The sequence below is a fragment of the Bubalus bubalis genome, chromosome 1 (genome assembly GCF_019923935.1).
Source record: "Bubalus bubalis isolate 160015118507 breed Murrah chromosome 1, NDDB_SH_1, whole genome shotgun sequence".
In the NCBI taxonomy this organism is placed as follows: domain Eukaryota; kingdom Metazoa; phylum Chordata; class Mammalia; order Artiodactyla; family Bovidae; genus Bubalus; species Bubalus bubalis.
The window spans coordinates 170,097,937-170,123,229 of record NC_059157.1 but is presented as its reverse complement, the minus strand read 5'-3'; the positions used below and the strand labels follow the sequence as shown (position 1 = coordinate 170,123,229).

At 40.3% G+C, this 25,293-nt stretch overlaps 1 protein-coding gene and 1 long non-coding RNA gene across 10 annotated transcripts in view; one reads left to right on the top strand and one right to left on the bottom strand.

Annotated features, from left to right (window-relative positions):
* Positions 1-25,293, bottom strand: part of SLC9A9 (solute carrier family 9 member A9) — an 804,336-nt gene that overhangs the window by 511,425 nt on the left and 267,618 nt on the right. The gene's annotated exons all lie outside the window — the stretch shown is intronic.
* LOC123334535 lies at positions 17,019-18,726 on the top strand. Its single transcript, XR_006552545.1, has 3 exons — positions 17,019-17,156; positions 17,252-17,318; positions 18,592-18,726. It is a non-coding gene; the product is annotated as an uncharacterized LOC123334535 (long non-coding RNA).

Genomic DNA, 25,293 nt, shown 5'->3' with positions numbered 1-25,293 from the left:
CATGGACTGTTTCAGCTGTTGTCCAACCTCACAGCTATTGTGAGGTGAAGGGAGTTAGCTTAGTGGGAAAAGATTGGAGATGGCAGAGCAAAAAGACAGGAGGAAGCTGGCCTGGATTTAAGTTGCTCAGTTAACCAACTGTGAGAATCCAGATGTCTGGTTATTTGAGAGAGTAAATCCACTTACTGTTCAAGCATTTTGAACTTTTTTAAAAATTGGAGTATACTTGATTTTCCCTTCACAAATCACAGCCTTGTCATGGCAAAGGGGCTTGCATAATTCAATGAAGCTACAAGCCATGTTGTGTAGGGTCACCCAAGATGAACAGGTTGTAGTGAAGAGTTCTGATAAAATGTGGACCAGTGGAGGAGGAAATGGCAACCCAGTCCAGTATTCATGCCTGGAGAACCCCATGAGCAGTATGAAAAGGCAAAAAGATATGGTACCAGAAGATGACCCCTTCAGGTTGGAAGGTGTCCAATATGCTACTGGGGAACAGTGGAGAACAATTACTAACTCCAGAAAGAATAAAATGGCTGAGCCAATGGGGAAATGATGCTCAGTTGTGGATATGTCTAGTGGTGAAAGTGAAGTCCAATGCTGTAAAGCTGAGAGATAGTGGGGGAGAGTAGAGCCTGGCAGGCTTCAGTCCATGGGGTTGCAAAGAGTTGGAGATGACTTAGTGACTGAACAGCAAAATAACTGATTTATAATATTGTGTTAGTTTCTGCTATACAACAAACTGAATCAGCTATACATCTACATATATTTCCTTCCTCTTGAGCCTCCCTCCCACTCCTCATTCTATCCCTCTCAATCATCACAGAGCACCAAGCTGAACTCCTTGTGCTATACAGCAGCTTCCCACTAGCTATCAATTTTACATATGGTATGGCACCCCACTCCAGTACTCTTGCCTGGAAAATCCCATGGACGGAGGAACCTGGTGGGCTGCAGTCCATGGGGTTGCTAAGAGTCGGACACGACTGAGCGACTTCACTTTGACTTTTCACTTTCATGCATTGGAGAAGGAAATGGCAACCCACTCCAGTGTTCTTGCCTAGAGAATCCCAGGGACGGGGGAGCCTGGTGGGCTGCCATCTATGGGGTCGCACAGAGTTGGACATGACTGAAGCAACTTAGCAGCAGCAGTGTATGTATGGGGGGCTTCCCTAGTGGCTCAGATGGTAAAGAATCTGCCTGCAATGCGGGAGACCTGGGTTCAGTCCCAGGGTCAGGAAGATCCCCTGGAGAAAGAAATGGCTACCCACTCCAGTATTCTTGCCTGGAGAATTCCATGGATGGAGGAGCCTGGCATGTCAGTCCCAATCTCCCCATTCATTCCCCTTTTCCTCCCCACCGCCATGTCCACATGCCCATTCTCTACCTCTGTGTCTTTATTCCTGCTCTGTATTCTTGTTTGTGAGGTTTTACTTGTAGCACTGCTACATGGGGTACATACTTAGTACATGGTACAATCAATAACGACTGTTTTACTTGTCCACTTTGCATGAATCCTTCCCTTATCAGGCACTGCATCATGACCATCCTGAGAGCAGAGACTATGTGTTGTTTATTATCTTTGTATGGCTGATTCAGGGCTATAAAACTGTTGGCGCTTAATGGATAGGACATGGAAGCAACCTAGATGTCCATCAGCAGATGAATGGATAAGAAAGCTATGGTATATATACACAATGGAGTATTACTCAGCCATTAAAAAGAATACATTTGAATCAGTTCTAATGAGGTGGATGAAACTGGAGCCTATTATACAGAGTGAAGTAAGCCAGAAGGAAAAACACCAATACAGTATACTAACACATATATATGGAATTTAGAAAGATGGTAATGATAACCCTGTATACGAGACAGCAAAAGAGACACTGATGTATAGAACAGTCTTTTGGACTCTGTGGGAGAGGGAGAGGGTGGGATGATTTGGGAGAATAGCATTGAAATATGTATAATATCATATATGAAACAAGTCACCAGTCCAGATTCGATGCACGATACTGGATGCTTGGGGCAGGTGCACTGGGACGACCCAGAGGGATGGTAAGGGGAGGGAGGAGGGAGGAGGGTTCAGGATGGGGAACACATGTATGCCTGTGGCAGATTCATTTCGATACATGGGAGAACCAATACAATATTGTAAAGTTTAAAAATAAAATAAAATAAAAAAGAGTAAAGAAAACAGGTGCAGGAAACTGGAAAATAGAAAAAAAAATTTATTCAGTCATAAAAAGGAGTGAAGTTCTAACATGTGCCAGTTGGTGGTCACTAAATTGTGTCCTACTGTTTGCAAACCTATGGACTCTAGTCCACCAGGCTCCTTTGTCCATGGGGTTTCCCAGACAAGAATACTGGAGTGAGTTGCCATCTTCTTCTCCATTTAACATGCACTACCATATGGATAAACCCTGATAGCATTACACTAAACGAAATAAGCCAGGCACCAAAGAAAAAATATTGTGTGATTCCACTTACATGAAATATCTATCATAGAACACGTAAATTCATAGAGACCCTGATGCTGGGAAAGATTGAAGGCAGGTGGAGAAGGGGACAACAGAGGATGAGATGGTTGGATGACATCACTGACTCGATGGACATGAGTTTGAGTAGCCTCCAGGAGTTGGTGATGGACAGGGAAGCCTGGCATGCTGCAGTCCATGGGGTCGCCAAGAGTAGGATGTTACTGAGCCACTGAACTGAAGTTCATAGAGACAGAAAATAGATTAGAGGTTATCAGGTGCTTGGAGAGGGGGAAAATGGAGAGTTATTACTTCATGATTAAGAAGTTTCTATTTGGTATTTTGAAAAGATTTGAAAATAGTGATCATGGTTGTACAACATTGGACATGCAATTAATGCCACTGAATTGTATACTCACAATGTTTAAAATGACAGGTTTTATGTTACATATATATATTTTTACAATTAAAAAAAAATGAAGGAACACTGTCCCTACTGCCTACCACTCATGGGTCTTATACTCAGGATAGCCACAAAGAAGATGTTGACAGGCATCAGGGGAGAAAGAAGAGCAAGCTAATGGTCACAAGTTAGGGGTTCACAATTCAGAGGAAGAAGAACAGGGATAACTGGTCTCCTTTTGGCCCTCCATTTGTAAGGGTCCAGGATACACAATAACTGCTTGTAACTTACAGGCATTTTGATCACTGAACAGACTATTCCAAAAGGTACTCTGGGAGAAAGACCAAATTGGAGCCAAAGCTGTAAGCAACTGCCCAGTGGAAACAAAAGGAGGAAAGTCTATCTACTCGAGCCAACAATACTCGTAACTGTTAATTGATCATATTTCTCTACAATTTTATTTTTAGTATTTGGAAAGATGCCCTATTTTCATTCACTTGACACTTAACTACCTCTGAGCACTAGTTTAAATTTTTCCTAATTTGACAGAAAAACACAGAATCCTGATGATAGTTGTCACCACTGCAGACCAATGAGATGCCAAGAGGAGAGCATGAGGTCACATCCCCTCATGTTATGTGCTCAGAGCTAGCCTGGCTTCTCCTGGGAAGCACCTCAGGAGTTGTGAGCTGTCTCCAGCAGGATGCTTTTGCTTCCTGCTTTACAGCAGTCTCCATCCTGGGGCAGAGACCACTAGAGCAGTGGAACAATGTGTATCTGTGGCCCAGCCCCTGGATGCTGAATCCTGGACAGCTGGATCAGAATATTCCACAGGTGCTGCCAAAAGGAGCACTTTGGCATCCTTTTCTCCCGTTATTCCTTCTCATCACTAAGCCTCATTGCCAAAAGACTCTATCCTGCGTTGCTGTTCAGTCACTCTGTTGTGTCCGACTCTTTGCAACCCCATGAACTACAGCACGCCAGGCTTCCCTGTCATTCACTATCTCCTAGAGCTTGCTCAAACTCATGCCCATTGAGTCAGTGATGCCATCCAACCATCTCACCCTCTGTCGTGCCCTTCTCCTCCTGCCCTCAATCTTTCACAGCATCAGGGTCTTCTCCAACGAGTCAACTTTTCGCATCAGATGGCCAAAGTATTGGAGAGTAAGACACCTGAATCTATAATAATATTTTATTTCCAAATTTATTATGCAATATTTAACATATTAAAAAATAATGAATAAATTAATATACAACTATAGTGAATACATATGCACACAGCTCAAACAATGTTTCCAAGACAATCGATGGCCTCTCTTTAATCACATCTCTGATCTCTTTATTTCACCAGATAGAAGAGTTCCTTAACCCCTCTCAGTAATAATCTATGTTCAAGAAACGTAAGTGCTAGAAAATTATTCTAAATTTGCTCATTAGTTCATGTAAGTTTTCATTTTCAACCAGTGTATCAAGAGTCTAGTGTGTGCAAACACTGTGGGAACAGTTCAACTGACCTTTAGTCCCCATTCTATACTGTAGACTCCAATTTTCCTACTTTTTATTCATTTAAATAACAAACAGCTGATAGCTGTCTTTAGGATAATAACACTTCATATTGCTCAACACCTCAAAGACAACGAATTATCTTTCTCCTTCTTGTCTATAACATCACAAACTTCAGTCTCCCTAGTCTTCTATTCCAAAGCTCATTCTTCAACCTTCAAATTAATCTTGTGGTTCTTCTCTAACTCTTTTTCAATGTTCTCATGTTTTCCCATGTATATGTGCTACCACCCTAATGAGTTCCCAGATAATAATATCAGCACTTAGCACTCACTAACTACTGATTATGTTCTGGTTACTTTATATGCAGGCACTGTCTCTAATCTTCATAAATACTCTGCTGGGAGGTTTGTGAATGAGCAGACTCTCTCATGGAGAGATTCAATAATATTTCAAGGACACAGAGGTGACAGAGTTAGGAGATAAACTAAGGTGGAATAACATGACCATACTCTGCTCTACTTTCCCTCTCTAAATGGCTAAAGAAAATCCCAGGTAAGATATCTGTGGCTAAATCATAATAAAGATGATCATTGCAAATTTCGTTGTCACCTGCACTTCGGTAAAGATGCATCGATTTAATCTGGCTATAGCTCAATCAGTTCCATTTAACAAATGACAATAATTAGTGGACTCAGAGTCACACACTTGTTTTGTGTAGAAGGAAGGGCCTGTTTGCTAGGATATAGAATGCAATTCCTGACAAAATTAACCTTAACGCATTTGAGAGCCATATCTCTTGCCCTGCTGGTAATATAACAATGAAAATAAGCTCTCTTCTTTCTCCCCATTCCTCAGTGAGAAAGCAATCACCGGAATGACTTTTGAGGACCAACTACCTAAATGAAAATCTTAATAATGATTAAAGCTTCTGCAATCAATAATGTGAAGCAGCAAAGTAGACATTAGACCCCAAAGGCCTCAAATAAAAGAACTCCTGCCCTTTGGGGAACTCCAAGAATTACTCAATTTATATTTCGTTCAACCTTGGAATTGTAGATTTAAAAGATATGCTATCTGCCAAATTAGATTTGCATTAACACTACAGTGAGCCTGATAAAGTAAAGTTGGAAATTAAGACTCTTCTCATTGTCTGCTGCATAAAGCCCAGGACAAGGAATGTTATGAGTCAGTGTTCAATAGCATCTGGCATACACGAGCTAGGGACTGCTGACTGAAAGAATGAAGCAATGAACCTGTGGAAAGCTAATATGAAAGTCGGATTCTAGAAAACATTCAAACGGTAGGCTTCCTTTAGGGAAAAAACCATACATTTCATACTCAGGAAATAAGGCTTTGAATAACTAATTTGATTTCTCAGGCATATAGTAATTCAAGGAAAAAATGAACTAAGCAGATGCCTCACAGATGCTGTCAAGAGTTAGTAAGATCATGGGTTGGAGAGTAACCATCGTTCAGTCACTAAGTCATGCCCAAATCTTGTGACCCCATGGACTGAACCATGCCAAACTTTCCTGTAATTCACTATCCCTCAGAGTTAGCTCAAACTCATGTCTACTGAGTTGGTGATGCCATCCAACCATCTCATTCTCTATGCCCCCTTCTCCTTCTGCCCTCAATCTTTCTGAGCATCAAGGTCTTTTCCAATGAGTTGGTTCATCTTATCAGGTGGCCAAAGTATTGGAGCTTCAGCTTCAGCATCAGTCCTTCCAATGAATATTGAGGGTTGATTTCCTTTAGAATTGACTGGTTTGATTTGCATGCAGTCCAAGTCACTCTTGAGAGTCTTCTCTAGCACCACAATTTGAAAACACCAATTCTTCGGCACTTAGCCTTCCTTATGGTCCAGCTCTCACATCAGTACACGACTACTGGAAAAACCATAGCTTTGACTATAGGGACCTTTGTCAGCAAAGGTCAGAGTTAGAGATGAGTTCAAAGTCCTGATCTCCCATTTGCTACCTGTCTAACACTGAGCAAGTTACTTAGTCTCTCTAAACTTTAGTTTCTTCAAAAATGATTTTAATGTGCCATTTTCAGATTCCCCTTACAACTTATTTGTTCTTTTTCTAGATGTTATCATTTCTCTTTTTGAAAATCATAACCATGAAACCTCAAAACAGTGTGGGTTATACTGATAATTTCCCTTGGGATATTTCTAATAGATGATTCTTTGCCAGGAAATCATATCTTTATATATGTAGTGTTCTTTCCCTGGAACCTTCCATTTGGCTTGTGGACTTCCTGACAATTATTTAAAATCTATGCATCCTCATCCCTGGAAAGTTTCCTCTGCCCCTACCCCAAACACCTCCTCCTGACACTAAATTTAGTCTCTCCCTGACTCACAGGACTATGAGTAGCCTTCAGAGTCAACAAAAGAGTCTGCAATGCAGTACTTGGATGCAATCTCAAAAACGACAGAATGATCTCTGTTTATTTCCAAAGCAAACCATTCAATATCACAGTAATCCAAGTCTACACTCCAACCAGTAATGTTGAACAAGCTGAAGCTGAATGGTTCTATGAAGACCTACAAGACCTTCTAGAACCAACACCCAAAAAAGATGTCATTTCATCATAAGGGACTGGAATGCAAAAGTAGGAAGTCAAGAGATACCTGGAGTAACAGGCAAGTTGGGTCTTGGAGTACAAAATGAAGCAGGGCAAAGGATAACAGAGTTTTACTAAGAGAACACACTGGTCATAGCAAACACCCTCTTCCAACAACACAGGAGAAGACTCTACACATGGACATCACCAGATAGTCAATACCAAAATCAAATTGATCATATTCTTTGCAGCCAAAGATGAAGAAGCTCTGTACAGTCAGCAAAAGCAAGTCTGGGAGCTGACTGCAGCTCAGATCATGAACGCCTTATTGCCAAATTCAGACTTAAATTGAAGAAAGTAGGGAAAACCACTGGACCATTCAGGTATGACCTAAATCACATCCCTTATAATTATACAGTGGAAGTGACAAACAGATTCAAGGGATTAGATCTGATAGACAGAGCGCCTGAAGAGCTATGGACAGAGCCTCATGACATTGTACAGGAGGCAGTGATCAAGGCCATTTCTAAGAAAAGAAAGGCAAAATGGTTGTCTGAGGAGGTCTTATAAATAGCTGAGAAAAGAAGAGAAGTGAAAGGCAAAGGAAAAAAGGAAAGATATACCCATTTGAATGCAGAGTTCCAAAGAATAGCAAGAAGAGATAAGAAAGCCTTCCTCAACGATCAATGCAAAGAAATAGAGGAAAACAACAGAATGGGAAAGACTAGAGAGCTCTTCAAGAACATGAGAGATACCAAAGGAATATTTTATGCAAAGATGGGCTCGATAAAGGACAGAAATGGTATGGACCTAACAGAAGCAGAAGATATTAAGAAGAGGTGGCAAGAATACACAGAAGAACTATATAAAAAAGATCTTCATGAAACAGATAATCATGATGGTGTGATCACTCACCTTGAACTAGACATCCTGGAATGTGAAGTCAAGTGGGCCTTAGGAAGCATCACTATGAACAAAGCTAGTGGAGGTGATGGAATTTCAGTTGAGCTATTTCAAACCCTAAAAGATGATGCTGTGAAAGTGCTGCACTCAGTATGGCAGCAAATTTGGAAAACTCAGCAGTGGTCACATGACTGGAAAAGGTCACTTTTCATTCCAATCCTATTGAAAGGCAATGCCAAAGCAAGTTCAAACTATCACACAACTGTACTTATCTCATATGCTAGCAAAGTAATGCTCAAAATTTTCCAAGCAGGTTTCAACAGTTTGTGAACTGTGAACTTCAAGATGTTCAAGCTGGATTTAGAAAAGGCAGATGAACCAGAGATCAAATTGCCAACATCCATTGGATCATCAAGAAAGCAAGAGAGTGCAAAAAAAATCTACTTCTGCTTTAGACTATGCCAAAGCCTTTGAATGTGTGAATCACAACAAACTGTGGAAAATTCTTCAAGGGATGGGAATACCAGACCACCTGACCTGCCTCCTGAGAAATCTGTATGCAGATCAAGGAGCAAAAGAACTGGACATAGAACAACAAACTAGTTCCAAATAGGGAAAGGAGTACAACAAGGTTGCATATTGTCACCCTGCTTATTTAACTTATACATAGAGTACATCCTGCAAAATGCCAGGCTGGATGAAACACAAGCTGGAATCAAGATTGCCGGGAGAAATATCAATAACCTCAGATATTCAGATGGCACCACCCTTATGGCAGAAAGCAAAGAAGAACTAAAGAGCCTCTTGGTGAAAGTGAAAGAGGAGAGTGAAAAAGTTGGCTTAAAACTCAACATTTGGAAAACTAAGATCATGACATCTGGTCCTATCACTTCATGGCAAATAGATAGGGAAACAATGGAAACAGTGAGAGACTTTATTTTGGGGGGCTCCAAAATCACTGCAGATGGTGACTGCAGCCATGAAATTAAAAGACACTTGCTCCTTGGAAGAAAAGTTATGACCAACTTAGCATTTTATTTTTTTTTAATTTATTTTTTTTTAATTTTATTTTATTTTTAAACTTCACAATATTGTATTAGTTTTGCCAAATATCGAAATGAATCTGCCACAGGTATAAAGCAGAGACATTACTTTGCCAACAAAGGTCCATCTAGTCAAAGCCAAGGTTTTTCCAGTGGTCATGTATGGATGTGAGAGTTGGACCATAAGAAAGCTGAGTGCCAAAGAACTGATGCTTTTGAACTGCAGCATTGGAGAAGACTCTTGAGAGTCCCTTGGAGTGCAAGGAGATCCAACCACTGAATCCTAAAGGAAATCAGTCCTGAATATTCATTGGAAGGACTGATGCTGAAGCTGAAACTCCAGTACTTTGGCCACCTGATGCGAAGAACTGACTCAATGGAAAAGACCCTGATGCTGGGAAAGATTGAAGGTGGGAGGAGAAGGGGACAACAGAGGATAAGATGTTTAGACGGCTTCACCGACTTGATGCACATGAATTTGAGCAAGCTCCAGGAGTTGGTGATGGATAGGGAAGCCTGGTATGCTGCAATTCATGGGGTCACAGAGTCGGACACAACTGAGCAACTGAACTGAATTGAACTGACTCACAGTCTTCCTTGCTCCTGTCTTATTATAATTTGTCACCTACTACCCTATATTTAAGTAAACTCATGTGTTTCTCTTCTAATTATTTTTGCCATTATACACTAGCATCATGTCAAGTGTTAACTTACTCATTCAACAGATGTTTATTGAACATCTATTATATGGCAGACAAAATTCTCAACATGTGGATTCCAAGGTAATCAGGATAAAACCCTACCCTCTTAGAAGCAATATTTTAGTGGAAGTGAATATTCAATAGATGTTGAACAGACACAGAGCATACTCTAAACAGAGGGCTCTGTGGAAGTAACTATTTACTCCCTGTTTCAAGTTTTATCTAAATTTCTGGGGTTTTGTTTTAACCGATAGCAAGAAGGTCTAAGACTGAGAAATCTCTCTTCTCATTGTTCTTAGTTCTCATGACATGCAAAATAAATGATGATGGTAGGTGACATCTGTAAAAGATGAACACACCATAATGCTATGCTCCTGTACACTAAGGAGAGGATAGTTAATTGGCTCACTAATCAGTTTTTGAGCAAAGGGCTAACAGGATAATGGGCCAGTAATGAGATGACTCTTCTGAGCCAGGCTGCCAGCTAATCACATCTGGTTTGTAAAGTATTAATCAGCTCTGAGTCAGTGGATAGGGAACATTAGAATGCGGTTACTTCCTAAATAAATTATTTTCCACTTACTCCGACAATCATAATTGGTGTATTTGAAAGAATTATTTTAATGCACTAAGTAGAGCAAAGCTCAGATATTGAGTCATTCTAATAATACTCTTTGATAAAATGCCAGGTTATAATATTTTATATTATTAAAGATTTATGATAATAATAACTCAGTAGACTTCACCACATTATAAATGTCAAGGCAGAAGGTCGTATTTTAAGATTTGCCCTGGAAGCACCATTCTTTCTAAGTCTTTACACCATTTAATCATGAAAACAACATTTTCTGTCCCAGTATTTTAATTAGTCCTTTAACTGGAATTGTCTCCCTGGGTTCACTGAAAAATTAGCTATTTTCATGTTCCTATTACTCTTTATGTTCCAGGTACATTTGATGTTCTTCCTGTTAGTCATTTGCCTTTTCCAATTTTTACCAAGATGTTCTCACAGGAATTGGATGCACTTTTATTTTTGGAAGACAGCAGGTAGAATAATTAAGTTTGAATCACAGAAATAAAGGCCTGATTCAGAGTTCACTCAATAACTAAAATAAGAACCCTACCAGAGAGAGTTTTAAAACTCCCATGCATGACAAAGCTAGTGAAGATTTTACCGATGGCATGTTTCAATCTCAAGTTTCAAATACGTGCAGGAGTGAAGGTCAATGTATTTGGTTTGTGCAGAAAATATACTTTGCTTATGAATTTATATATAATTTCTTCTAATATGGTACTCTATACTAATATTTTATATATACCTACAGAAAATATAATTTTCTAGCATTTACGCTGGTTTTATTTAGTTTTCTTCTAAATATATAGTAAGTTTTTACTATAGAAAATGTGAAACTATGGGAAAAGTATAGAGCAAGAGATTATCCATCATCTCCCTCACTTCCTAATCATTATCATTATCAAGAATGTTTACACTAACTTAATACTTAAAATGTGCTCACGTGCTCTTCATGCTAATACTTTTTGTGAATTTCTCTAAATTTTGTCCCCTCAAAACCCTTTGAGATAATATGCTGGATTTTTAAAACTATTTTATGTGATTAGCTTATAATATTCCCATGGATCTTTGTGTTTATCCCTTTGTCTGAGGGGTTGGAAGACCAAGAACTACGTGTCCTCGACTTCATTATCACTTGGGTTCTACATGTAATTCACATTTTGCAATTTAGTGAAATACTCTAGCACTTGATTTGGGAGATAAGAGGAGTCAGAATTCATTCTTCTTCCTCCTTCAGTGACAGATATGTGAGCCTTGGGAGAAATTGATCTTTCAACGTCTTCTGAATCCCCTTCCAGTCACATGCCATAGGACATATGCGTAACTGGATAATAGTGAGGTTTCCTACAGTCCCTCACCACTGGGTGGGATCTCTGGGACACAGTTGTAAAATCTAGTGGCCACCCTCTTGACTTCCCTCTCTGGCCCTTTGAACAGTTTTGTAAACCCCAAATATTATTACATCTTTTCTGCTTGAAATATCTAGAGTGGATCTGTTTTCTTAAATGAACGGTTAGTGTTATAGCTAAAAAATAATATGACTCCTGGGGTATTTTACAAGGTCAATAACCAGTTCTCCAATTATCTGGCCACCAATTGGATGACCAACAACTCAATTCAATTCTAACACTATCAACCTGGAGTTAGCATCAAATTCCACAAGTTAAAGGGCTCAGTTCCATAAGACACTCCTCAATTCAAATACCAGTCACAAGTCCTGAGTCACTTTTAGTTCTGACCTACCAACTATACGAGAAGACTCTTGAGAGTCCCTTGGACTGCAAGGAGATCCAACTAGTCCATTCTGAAGGAGATCAGCCCTGGGATTTCTTTGGAAGGAATGATGTTAAAGCTGAAACTCCAGTACTTTGGCCACCTCATGCAAAGAGTTGACTCATTGGAAAAGACTCTGATGCTGGGAGGGATTGGGGGCAAGAGGAGAAGGGGACGACAGAGGATGAGATGGCTGGATGGTATCACTGACTCGATGGACGTGAGTCTGAGTGAACTCCGGGAGTTGGTGATGGACAGGGAGGCCTGGAGTGCTGCGATTCATGGGGTCTCAAAGAGTTGGACACGACTGAGCGGCTGATCTGATCTGATCTGACCAGCTATACATCACGAGTTTCCACAGCCCCCTCTCAGTTTAATAACATGCTAGAATAGCTCAGAGAACACATTAAAAACTTTTTGCTTACTAATACTGATTTATTATAAAAGACACAACTTGGGAACTGCCAAATGGAGATGTACAAGGCAAGATATAGTGGCAGTGGGGTATAATGGCAATGGGGTGGCAGAGGATAGGGGCTGGGATGAAAAGACATGGAGTTTCCAAGCCGTCTCCAGGCACAGCACCCTGCAGTACCTTGATGTGTTCACCAACCTGGAACACATATTTGAAACCCATCATTTAGGGCTTGTAAGGAGGTTCTATTACAAAGACTTTGTTGATTAAATTATTGGCCTTTGGTGGCTGACTTTATCTCTAGCCCTTCTCGCTTCCCTGGAGGTTGTGGGGCAGAGCTGAAAGTCCAGGCTTCTAATCATGCCTTGATCTTTCTGTCAATCAACCCTCATCCTGAAACTATCTAGAGGACTGCAAGAGTTACCTCATAAGCAAAACACAGGTACAGTTGAAATGAGCTTATTATAAATAATGAAAGACATGCCTATCACTCTAAAACTCCTAAAGGTTTTAGAAGCTGTGTGCCACAAACCCAGGACAAAGATCAAATATATATTTCCCATTGTACCATTTCATGGTGGAGAACAAAAAGACTAACAACCTCATTCAAGGCCACATGGCTACCAAGTGTTATGCTCATACAGTCTGCATCCAGAGGCAGCACTTTAAGTCCTATGAAAATTGTATACAACTTTAATACATTTTATACCAATCTAATTTTTATGTATTTTAACCCATTTGTGACCCATGTGTCATCATGCTGTGCCAAACTGATTCAGTCATGTCTGACTCTTTGTCATCCCATGTATTGTAGACCACCAGGCTCCTCTGTCTATGGATTCTCCAGGCAGGAATACTGGAGTGGGTTGCTGTTTTCTTCTCCAGGGGAGCTTCCCCACCCAGGGATGGACCCAGAGGCTCTTACATCTCCTGCACTGGCAGGTGGGTTCTTTACCATTAGTGCCACCTGGATAGCCCCTTTGTGACTCATACTATTTACAAAATGTTGCAAATTGCTATTTTTCATATGGTACATGATTTTCTTTATTTATACCTTAACTTATAAGAGTCACAGGACATTTCATTTTACTTAACATATTTAAACATTCCTTTAATATTGGAGATTGAGACAAATTCCATTTTTTACTCTTAAATAATGCTCCCAAACTTTACCTGCATTTTGTATTATACCATAAAGAGAGATTCCTACAAATTAGGTTACTATATCTCAGGCAACAAATTTCTTTGATATTTAACTTATATTAAAAAATCTTCAAATGAGAAAATGAAGCAAATTTGAAGTATGTTTTCAAACTAAACAAAATTTAAAAAAATGAAAAAAAATTTCTTATTGCCCAAACCACTTGCTCCTATTAATCAACCCTCTTGAAAAATACAACAAAAATATCCCTAATTTTAAAAAGGTCAAACCCAAATAGAATAACTATCCAATACTTACTTAAAATCTGTCATGAAAGGAATCAAAGATGATGATGCTGATAACTGTCACATTTATTAAATTTATAGGTTAATATTTTCTTACTAACCTTACCTGGTCTTGAGATCAATGGCCACAATAAAATTAAGGAAATTCCAAATTCAAGTTTAATTTCATTTAGATACTTAAAATTGTATTTGCCTTCAAGCAGTTATATTTTCTATAATAACATAGAAGAGAAGGAAATAGCAACCCATTCCAATATTCATGCCTGGAGAATCCCATGGACAGAGGAACCTGGCAGACTACAGTCCTGGGATTGCAAGGAGTCAGATATGGCTGAAGCAACTTAGCACATAATAACATATAAAGGGCTAATCTGTTCTTTTGCTTCCATTAAGCCACTGCTTGAACACCTGAACCGATGTTTCTCACAGTGTGGTTCCTGTAACCCAAACTTCAGTATCTCCTGGAAATTTGTTAAAAATGCAAATTCTTGGGGCCCACTTATACCTACTGAATTAGAAACTCTGGAGTGGGACCTGCTGTTGCTGCTGCTAAGTCGTTTCAGTCGTGTCCAACTCTGTGCGACCTCATAGATGGCAGCCCACCAGGCTCCCCCGTCCCTGGGATTCTCCAGGCAAGAACACTGGAGTGGGTTGCCATTTCCTTCTCCAATTCATGAAAGTGAGAAGTGAAAGTGAAGTCGCTCAGTCGTGTCCGACTCTTAGCGACCCCATGGACTGCAGCCTACCAGGTTCCTCTGTCCATGGGATTTTCCAGGCGAGAGTACTGGAGTGGGTTGCCATTGCCTTCTCCGAGAGTGGGACCTAGAAATCTGTGTTTAATAAATCCTCTAAGGCTTTTTTGCCTAGTTTTCACATCTCTACCCCTATTCATGTCAAGGTATCTTAGTCCTACTGATGCTCCAATGAGATGCTATTTCTCTCAATTGGGTTTCCATAAGGTAAGTTAGAAAGCTAGTGTTGTCAATCAGGGCTGTCTTCTTTGAGAGTCAGATGAAATCCAGCTTCTTCCACATCAATATCCTGGAGTTCTATAGGTTATACCATTTGAAGAAGTTGTGAACTTAGTGAGAAGTTGGCCAGAGTTATGAATTGACAGCTGCCTCATGTGTCATAAAATTATATGAGACTAGATCAGAGAGTGGAGAAGGCGATGGCACCCCACTCCAGTACTCTTGCCTGGAAAATCCCATGGACGAAGGAGCCTCATAGGCTGCAGTCCATGGGGTCTTGAAGAGTTGGACATGACTGAGCGACTTCACTTTCACTTTTCACTGTCATGCATTGGAGAAGGCGATGGCACCCCATTCCGGTACCCCATGGACAGAGGAGCCTCGTAGGCTGCAGTCCATGGGGTCAGGAAGAGTCAGACACAGCTGAGCCACTTCACTTTGACTTTTCACTTTCATGAATTGGAGAAGGAAATGGCAACCCACTCCAGTGTTCTTGCCTGGCGAATCCCAGGGACAGGGGAGCCTGGTGGGCTGCCGTCTATGGGGTCGCACAGAGTCGGGCCCGACTGAAGTGACTTAGCAGCAGCAGCAGATCAGAGAGAGCAGCATCACTACTTGAGATAAAAGAGAAAGATATAGAATGTGTAACAGATTATTATTATCTGTACACCAGATTATTGTTTCAAACTGTTGAGAATGTTATAGGTTGTTATAGGTTGAGAATCTGAAGCTGAAGTAGGATTCTTAACTGGCTGTGGTAGGATAGAGATGGGCCTGGTGAATAAATTACTTCAGTTTTTCCCCAACTTAGGCCTTTCCCTGTTTCTGCTATTTTTCATTAATATGACCCAGTCTGAAAATTAAATATATTTACCTTTGTTCTAATCAATAATAGTCATGAAATCATAGCTTTGATAGGCTAAATACTTTTTTCTAGTACAAATTAAAATAAATGCATAGCTATTAAAATAAAAAGGTCTATTTAAAAATCATCTTGCATACCACCAGTGATATGCTTGGTAAACATGAGATTAATTAATGTGTTAAATTATCACATCTCTTCATTAAAGAATCCCAGGAAAAAAATGCAGACTGAGATAAGAGTATCTAGCTGTATCACAAACATGAAACAAGTCACTCAAAAAAGAAGGGGGAAAAGGCTGACCTAAAACTAAAGGCAAAAGGAACTGTACATAAATACTTTACTCTGGCTGACAAAATTGTTTCATGGACATATGAATTAAAAACTCTGATACTGCTGTACATATTTTGGAATTAATTAAGTAAATGGTTCTCCCCTTTGGAGAGAAAATTAGTTAATAGTAATATATCAGTATTGTTGTGTTGGTTCATTGTTGTTCAGCTGCTAAGTCATGTCCAACTCTCTGAGACCCCATGAACTGGAGCCCACCAAGCTCCTCTGTCCATGGAATTTTCCAGGCAAGAATACTGGAGTGGGCTGCCATTTCCTACTCCAGAGGATCTTCATGACGCAGAGATAAAACCCATGTCTCTTGTGTCTCCTGCACTGACAGGTGGATTTTTTACCACTGTGCCACCTGGAAAGCTTGTAACAAATATACCAAACTGTTATAAAGGAAACAACTGGTCCAAAATGGAGTCACTTGTGGCAAGCCTCACATCAGTGAATAAAGACTTAATCCCTACCCTAATTGCAGCTGCAACCTTTCCCAGGAACGTAGTCTCAACCAATCAGTCTGGAATTTTCTAGTGAGAACCAATGAAGTGATGTGCCACGTGTCCCCTTCCATCCCCCACAGGTAGGTACCTAAGCCTGAAACCTCTTCCTCTTCACCCTCTGCCTAGAAAAGCCTTCCATTTTGTACAGCTCCTCAGAGTCCTTTCTATTTGCTAGAGGGGTTGCTGCCTGACTCATGACTCATTCAATAAAGTCAATCAGATCTTTAAAATTTACTCAGTTGAATTGTTGTTATTTAACAAAACTAATGCTAGGACATTAATTTTAAGGGAAACCTCGAAGTGGGGAGCATAGCGGGAGACATAATGGGAACACGCTGTACTGTCTCTCAATTTTTCTGTTAACTCTGCAACTGTTCTAAAATATAGCCTATTATTTAAAAAATGAAAATAAATATATCATAGCTCTCTAAGAGAGCCTGCTACCTGTTCCCAGGAGGTTCTGTTCATCTCATTCCAATTTATACCAGTTTAGGGGGGTGAGTCAAGGCTGCAACCCAACTCCCACTCTGCCTACACAGTCCATGGCCAAGGTAAGAGGCTGCACCCCTTCACAGGGGTCAGCTCTGTTTAATTTGTAGAAAGGTGTTAGTACGTGCTGGTTCCTGTGTCGGTTTCCTGTGGTATTCCTGTTTCGAGACAGAAAGCATGAGGGTGAGGAGAATTTTTTTTTTTCCTTTGGCTGTGTAATTCTTTAGACATGAATGCAAGTGAGAAGTTTAACTTTAATATATTCTGACACTTTTAAGCCCCTAAAGGCAGAGGTTTGATGGACCAGATGACCATCTAGGCTTTCTGATTCTGTGGATGCAGGTGGTGAGTAGCTAATATGATTAATAGTAATAATAATAGCAACATCAATTAAATACTTAACCAAGTCCCAGGCACCAGCCATATAGAATTCAAGGCAATTTTTGACAAGTTCAGAGTCTTTCATGCCTCCAAGTTAATGCCAGTTCTCAATTTTGCTTCAGAGCAACCCAGAGTCCCAGTTGTGCTCTAGGCTCTGGTGCTCCCAGACGTCCACTCAGCTGGTAGAAACCTGCTGCTGCCCCATCCTCTTTAGGAATGTTGGCAATGGCTACTTCACACCTGTCAAAGACATCCCTCGTGGCACCTATTGCCTGGGGAGACCGACTCTTCCAGGCCCTGAATGTGTCTCCCTCGTCACAGGACTCCAGGCAGTGCTAATCAAAAATGACAGTTACCTGCATAGTCATTCCCACACAGGTGTCCCTAACTCAAAACCCCTGCAGAGCTCAGCCACAAGAATAGAAAATGGCTCCTCTCCCCCCAGGACCCCACTCACTCCGCAGCTTGCCCAGGCCCCGCATGTGTTCCTCTGCCATTAAAAAGAACTTCCTGTTTCTTTTTTTCCCCTGTTATTAGATAATAATTAGAATTCACCATTTTATGCTCTAAAGGTTTTAACGGGCTTAAAAAAAAATCTCCACTGGTCTTGTAGCTATTTTAGTCAAAATGATTAAGAGAAAAACAGCTTTAAATGTTTCCTGAATTAGGCAAATGAATAATGATTAAGTCTGATTAAGTGGAGAAGCAGAGGTAAGGGGATGAGCCAGGGGTAGCCTTTTATGGCAGGTATTCACTGTGCCAATATTCAGAGGAAGTTTTTAATGAGAAGGGAATTAGATATTTATCTGAAGTGAGCCCGCTAAGGGGAACTACCTTAGAGTTGGATACCCAGAATGCAGAGTTAGGCATTCATTTTTTTAAAATCAGTCCAAGTCTAACAGCCAATTAAGCCCCATTTGTTCAACTTTGCCATCCTCTTTTGTTGTTTACTGCTTTAGCTTTGAATGCCAGAGCTTTTTAAAGAGAGCTTGACCTTTACACAAAGGAGCTTTTTCAGTTTAACCTCCAATTTAATATAACTGGCATACAAAATATACTAGTCTGATGCTCAGGCAATAACTCAGAGGAGAGAGAGATGGAGCTTTCAGACAAAGCACGGCATAGAGACTGATAAATGAAAAGTACTGACCAGTGAGCATTTTCAAGTAACCGAGACATGTTTTTATAATAAGCTTCTCTGATTGCAAAGCATTTACAGATACTTTTATTGTTGCAGATAAAAGCCTCCAGAGAAAGAAAACAAGGAGATTTTCAAATAATGAATTCAAATTGTCACAATTTTATCTCCTGGACTATTCTCATTTTAACGTGATCCTGTATTTTTTAAGTCCATTTTTACTTTTGTGTCATAATTCTAGCCCAATGACTAGCCTAGAAGTCTGGAAAGAAAACGAAAATCATCTTTCATGAAAACTTTACAGCTGTGCAATGCAGCCTTTATGGGATTAACTCTTAAGCCTACTTAAAGGATCAGGATAATAATGTCACCAATACCTAGAACACTGGAGTTTGCTGTATATTTTTCTGGCAATTCTTGTCATTAAGGCCTTGATTTGGGGCAGTATAGATTTACAGTTTTCATATTATGGCAGGGGTCAAAGTTTACATCTATCTTCTGACAAACAATGAGGAAAAATGTTGTATAAGATTAACAAGGTCCTGCCTCATGGAAATTGCATTTCAATTGAAAAGAAAAGAAAGAAAATAAATAAACACAGGAAATCACTTTGGAAACCAATACAATGGGTGATCAAATTCCTCTATCAGGGAATAGAGAATACCTGAGCAGAGACTGGTTAAACAGAAGCCAAGATAGAACAAAGGAAACCTCAAGAAGCGAAGGCTCTTAGGCAGGAATAAGTTAAGTTTCCAGCAAGAGAAGGAAGCTGCTGTGGTTGGAGAAAGGTGAACAGAAGCAACAATCAGAAGGTAGGCAGGGCTAAACTATGTTGCTCAGACCATGGCAAATAGATGGAATCTTATTCTCAATTTGGTGAGAAAAAATTAGAGGGTTTAAGCAAAGAAGCCACGGATTTCTGGCATGAGAATAGATCTGGTGGACTAATTTGGAAGGCATAGAATGGTTCAGACAAGAGATGATGGTAACTTTAACTCAGAGCTGGTGGAGGAGGTGTTGGGAAGGAGATAGCAGTGGCCAAATCATTCAGATATTTATTGAGAGCTCCTTGTATATCCGAGAGTTTCCTGGGTTCTCTTGTTTCTCCTCTTGAACCTTTAGCCTCAGCACTTCAATCATCCCTCTCATAGTACATAATACATTGTGTTTTCATTTTCTTAATTGTTTGTTTCTGTGCCTCTCACACATACTCAATTGTGAGCTCTTGGAGGACATGTATGGGGTATAATTTATCTTTCTCTTTCCAAAGCCCAGCGCCTGGCATCTAGTGGTGTCTCAAATGTTTTCGGTTTAATTAAAATGTTGAATGGAATTCAAGACTCCTATCTCAAATTCTCAGGGAAAAAGCTTACCATCAAGCCCTGCCTATTTGAGTACATTCACCATTTTTTTAAGTGTTTGAATAATTTCTTTCCAGTGTGGTGGAAATAGACGGGTTTGTCACCTGCCTATTCTAAATAAAAATAGTGCTGATTAAAAAAACAAAACAAAACAAAACTGGAAAACAACTGGCTAGAAATCTTTGCTTTCTTGGTCATCTGCTATCAGTTATCGTCCCTAACCATGGAAAAAGATGACCAAATAGAAAATTTTTGTCTTCCCTGGTGATGGTCTTGACAATATTCAAAATGAAAATATTTATCTCTCTATATTAAATCCCCTGGAGAAGAGAATATCTATCCACTCCAGTATTCTTGCCTGGAGAATTCCATGGACAAAGGAGTCTGGTGGGCTATAGTCCATGGGATCACAAAGAATCAGACATGGCTGAGCAACTAACACAACATTAAATTATGTGACAAATCTAATTGCTTTTTACCTCAAAAGTAATACTTTTTCATTCTTTTTGACCAATATTACAACTTGAACCATCAAAGACAGTGCTGTGGTAGGCTGAACCATGGGCCTAGAACAGGTCCTAATGATCAGAACCTGGTAACTACCTTATATGGACACAGGAACTTTGCAGTTATGATTAAGTTAAAAATCTCAAAGTGGGAAGATTATTCTAGATTATTCATATGGGTCTTAAATGCAATTACATATATCCTTATAAGACAGAGGAAGAGAGAGATGTTAACACAGAGAAGGAGATGTGAAAATGGAGAAGAGAGATTTGAAGATGCTGGCCTTGACTATCAGAGTGATGTAGCCACAGGAAGCTGGAATGCCAGCCGCTACCACAATCGGAAACTGGAGGAAGGAAAGGATTGATTTCCCATTAGAACTCCTAGCAGAAAAGCAGGCCTGCTGAGACCTTGATTTTAGCTCAGGGAAACTGATTTCCAGATTTGGCCTCCAGAACTGTGAGAGAATACATTTCTGTTATTTTATGCTTCCAAGTTTGTAGAAATTCATACAGCAGTCATCAGAAAGTAGTACAGAAATGTGCTTTGAGTTAGGGCTTCCCAGGTGGTAAAGAACCCACCAGGAAATGCAGGAGACACAAGAGACCTGGGTTCTATCCCTGGGTTGGGAAGATCCCCTGGAGGAGGGCATGGCAACCCACTCTGGTATTCTTTCCTGGAGAATCCCATGGACAGAGGAGCCTGGTAGGCTATAGTCCATAGGGTTGCGAAGAGTTGGACAGGAATGAGATGACTTAGCAGCAGCAGCATGCTTTGAGTTACATTTTTAAAGAATTATTTTTGGGGGTTTAGTCTGCTTTCTGTCTTCCGTAGCTTCCCACTTCACCTCTAGGCTCACTGGGCAGGCAGCACTGCTCTCAGATCTGGTAAAATGATCCTCTGGCCAAGGAAGGTCTCATGATCTAGAGCCCCAGCTATCGACCTTGTCTCTTCTCCTTTCACACAGTGAAAGGCTCACAGGCCAAGGAGATGTGACCACCCTGAACGCATAACCCCCATGTCTAGGGTACACACTGGCTCTGACTCCCAGGATCCCCTGCCAGTAATGGTGCCAAGCCAGCTCCTGGGATTCTGTGGGTCCTTTTCCTGAGTCTGAGATGGACCTAAAGTAGGCTGGGAGTCAGAGGTCAGAGACTCACACTCTCACTGCCCCTATATTCTGGCCCTGAACTTGGCATCTTGAGAACTGCAAATTGGAACAGATCTTCTAGGTCATTATAAAAGTATATTTGTCAAGGTTTAAGTGTGAACGTGTATTTAGCAGTCTTCTGGCCTTCCTTTTAACTTTACTAATTTTATTTTTAACCATTCCTTTTATTTTCTTTTTTCGCTACACTGCACAGCTGGCAGGATCTTAGTTCTTTGACCAGGGATTGGATCCACACCTTTGGCAGTGAAACCCCAGGGAATTTCCTTGCCTTTTAACTTAAAATATTTAAGCACATGATATATGAGCGTCTCTTTACGCTCTTGTCCTGGGCCCCACAAATGTTAGAGACCCAGGAATAGGTCTGGGACTTCCTCTGGTTTGCACAAGTCCTAGTGTTGGACAGCCAGTTTAAAAAGCATTCTGCAATCCCACTGCTGGGCATACACACTGAGGAAACCAGAAGGGAAAGAGACACGTGTACCCCAGTGTTCATCGCAGCACTGTTTATAATAGCCAGGACATGGAAGCAACCTAGATGTCCATCAGCAGATGAATGGATAAGAAAGCTGTGGTACATATACACAATGGAGTATTACTCAGCCATTAAAAAGAATACATTTGAATCAGTTCTAATGAGGTGGATGAAACTGGAGCCTATTATACAGAGTGAAGTAAGCCAGAAAGAAAAACACCAATACAGTATACTAACGCATATATATGGAATTTAGAAAGATGGTAACAATAACCCTTTGTACGAGACAGCAAAAGAGACACTGATGTATAGAACAGTCTTATGGACTCTGTGGGAGAGGGAGAGGGTGGGAAGATTTGGGAGAATGGCATTGAAACATGTAAAATATCATGTATGAAACGAGTTGCCACTCCAGGTTCGATGCACGATACTGGATGCTTGGGGCTGGTGCACTGGGACGACCCAGAGGGATGGAATGGGGAGGGAGGAGGGAGGAGGGTTCAGGATGGGGAACACATGTATACCTGTGGCGGATTCATTTTGATATTTGGCAAAACTAATACAATTATGTAAAGTTTAAAAATAAAATAAAATTAAAAAAAAAAAAAAAGCATTCTGTGTTCTTGAACTCCGTGATCAGAGTTCTTGTACAAGTTCCTGGCCCATTACTACAACCAACAGGGGAGAGGATCCAGTAAGAGAGAACTGGGGCTTTGGAGGCAGACTTGGCATCAAATCTGTGCCCCAGCACTGGTGGCACCTCCTGTAAGTTCGTGAAGCCTCACCTGCCTGTCACCTCCCCGCTGTAGTGACCTCACAGGCTCTACTCTAGACCCACCTCCCTTCGTTTGTTCCTTGAAGACTCTCTGTTCATTTCCATTTTGGGGGCCTTTGTATTTGCATAGAATGTTCTTCCGTCACATTGCCTCAGGCCTAGACCCCTTCTTCCAAGCACTTCCCAGCTCGACTATCGTTTCCTGCGTGTCCTTCCCAGGGTCATGCTATCACATGTTCACTAGTCGGTTTCCTTATTGACTGTTTCTCCTAATGAAGTGGAAGCCCTGTGCGGACAGGGATTTGCTGTTTCCCAGCTGTATTCTCAGTGCCTAGCATAGTGTTGTGCTCATAACTATATCCTGAATGAACACTTATCATAGGCTTGCTCTGAGGGCTTAATAAGCCTGTCAATCATCTCACATGAGATTTTTAATAAATGCCAGTCTTCTTCACCCTCATCCCTTTGACAAGATATGTGATTGATGACTCTCTGGGCTCACTACCTCTTTCTTGCTTCAGGAATGTTCATGCCTTAACTGGTACCCTGGTGCTTCTCATTCCCATCATAAACAGAAAGAACCTATTCCTCCAATGGACCTCGGAGACTTGACTATTATACTTTTGCTGCTTTGGATTTTGCTGCCTTGATAACAGAGAGGACCTTTCTAATGGGGAGTTCCTCTTCTTCCTTCAGACCTGCTGCTGCTGCTGCTGCTGCTGCTAAGTTGCTTTAGTCATGTCCAACTCTGTGTGACCCCATAAATGGTAGCCCACCAGGCTCTGCCATCCCTGGGATTCTCCAGGCAAGAACACTGGAGTGGGTTGCCATTTCCTTCTCCAATTCCTTCAGGCCTAAGCACAAGTATTTCCAGAACTTACCTAATTGGAGGGCTTCCCTTGTAGCTCAGCTGATAAAAGAATCCGCCTGCAATGCCAGAGACCTGGGTTCGATCCCTGGGTTGGGAAGATCCCCTAAAGAAGGGAAAGGCTACCCAGTCCAGTATTCTGGCCTGGATAATTCCAGGGACTATACAGTCCATAGAGTCACAAAGAGCCGGACACGACTGAGTGACTTTCACTATCTCATGGAACAGTGAGTGATAGGTTGTATACGATTCTGTCTTTTCCTATGACCATGAGCTGCCTGAAAGCAAGTGTCACATCTTATCAATCATTTTTTTCCTGTTAGTGAGAAGCACATCCAATAACCCCAAGAATATGTATATTAATTACATACATGTAATACATATGAAATTTAAGAACAGCCTTTCTTCTTGTTTGCATTAATTTGTTTATCAAAGTATAGCTGTGTAAGAGATGCAGGGCCATGTATACATACATATATATATATATATATATATACGAACATAGAAAAGATATATATATGTGTGTGTGTGTTTTTAGGGAAAGATCCTGATGCTGGGAAAGACTGAGGGCAGGAGAAGTGGGCAACAAGAGGATAAGATGGTTAGATGGCATCTATGAATCAATGGACATGAGTTCGTGCAAACTCTGGGAGATAGTGAAGGACAAGGAAGCCTGTCATGCTGAAGTCTAGGGCATTGCAAAGAGTCAGACATGCCTTAGCATCTAAACAACAACACAAATATTTTAAGGTGTCTTTGTTTGTTTACTTGCTTGCGTGGTGCCACTATCCTCCTTCCCAAATATACCCACATGCACACAAACATATACACACTTTCTTCATTAAAAAGTTTTCAGAAGTCTTAAAGGGATAATGTAAAATATGAGAGATTTATTTCAACTACATATAATATAGTTGAAAGAGCAGTAAAAGAAGATATTTAAAAAAAGGAAGGTACTAACTGAAGACAGGAATAAAACTAAAATTGCAGAGCAAAAAAACCCTAAACATAAAGATAAAGATGTACCTAGTAACATTACACAAGCACGCAAATAATAGAAGTGTCATTTTTATAAAAAAGTTAAATATGGCATATATATTTTCTAACTGAACTTAAGTTTTTAAATTTTGGTTTCCTTCTAGACTTTCATGCGGTTCTCAAAGACAAGTACAGACTATTTAAAAATTTAAAGCATTTTATTATTGTAAATATTGTGAACACATACTTTCATGTATTTGCTTGTTATTTTAAATTGATATTCATAAATGCTACATAAATCTCTTTGCCCTGTTTTAGAAGAACTGAAACTTTTTAGATGTTAAAAACAGATAGCTATGGTGTCACTCTTTATCACACACAATCAAGATGTTTTCTTCCTCTATTCTTTGTTTCTTCCTTTTAGAAAAATGTATCCACAGTTAGAGTTAAGAAGAAAATTCACTGCAAAATCACATTTCAGAAACACTACAGTACTTTCAAAGACAACCCACAGCATTAAAGAACTAGGCTAAGAATTCTACTTCTGGAGACTTAGCTGGAATTCCTTTTCTCCCACTTAGGGAAACATTCCTAGATGCCAGAGATTAAGCATGCTCCTTTATGGGTCTAACATTTAATGTTCTCTACTTCATTCAAAGGTAAAAAGCA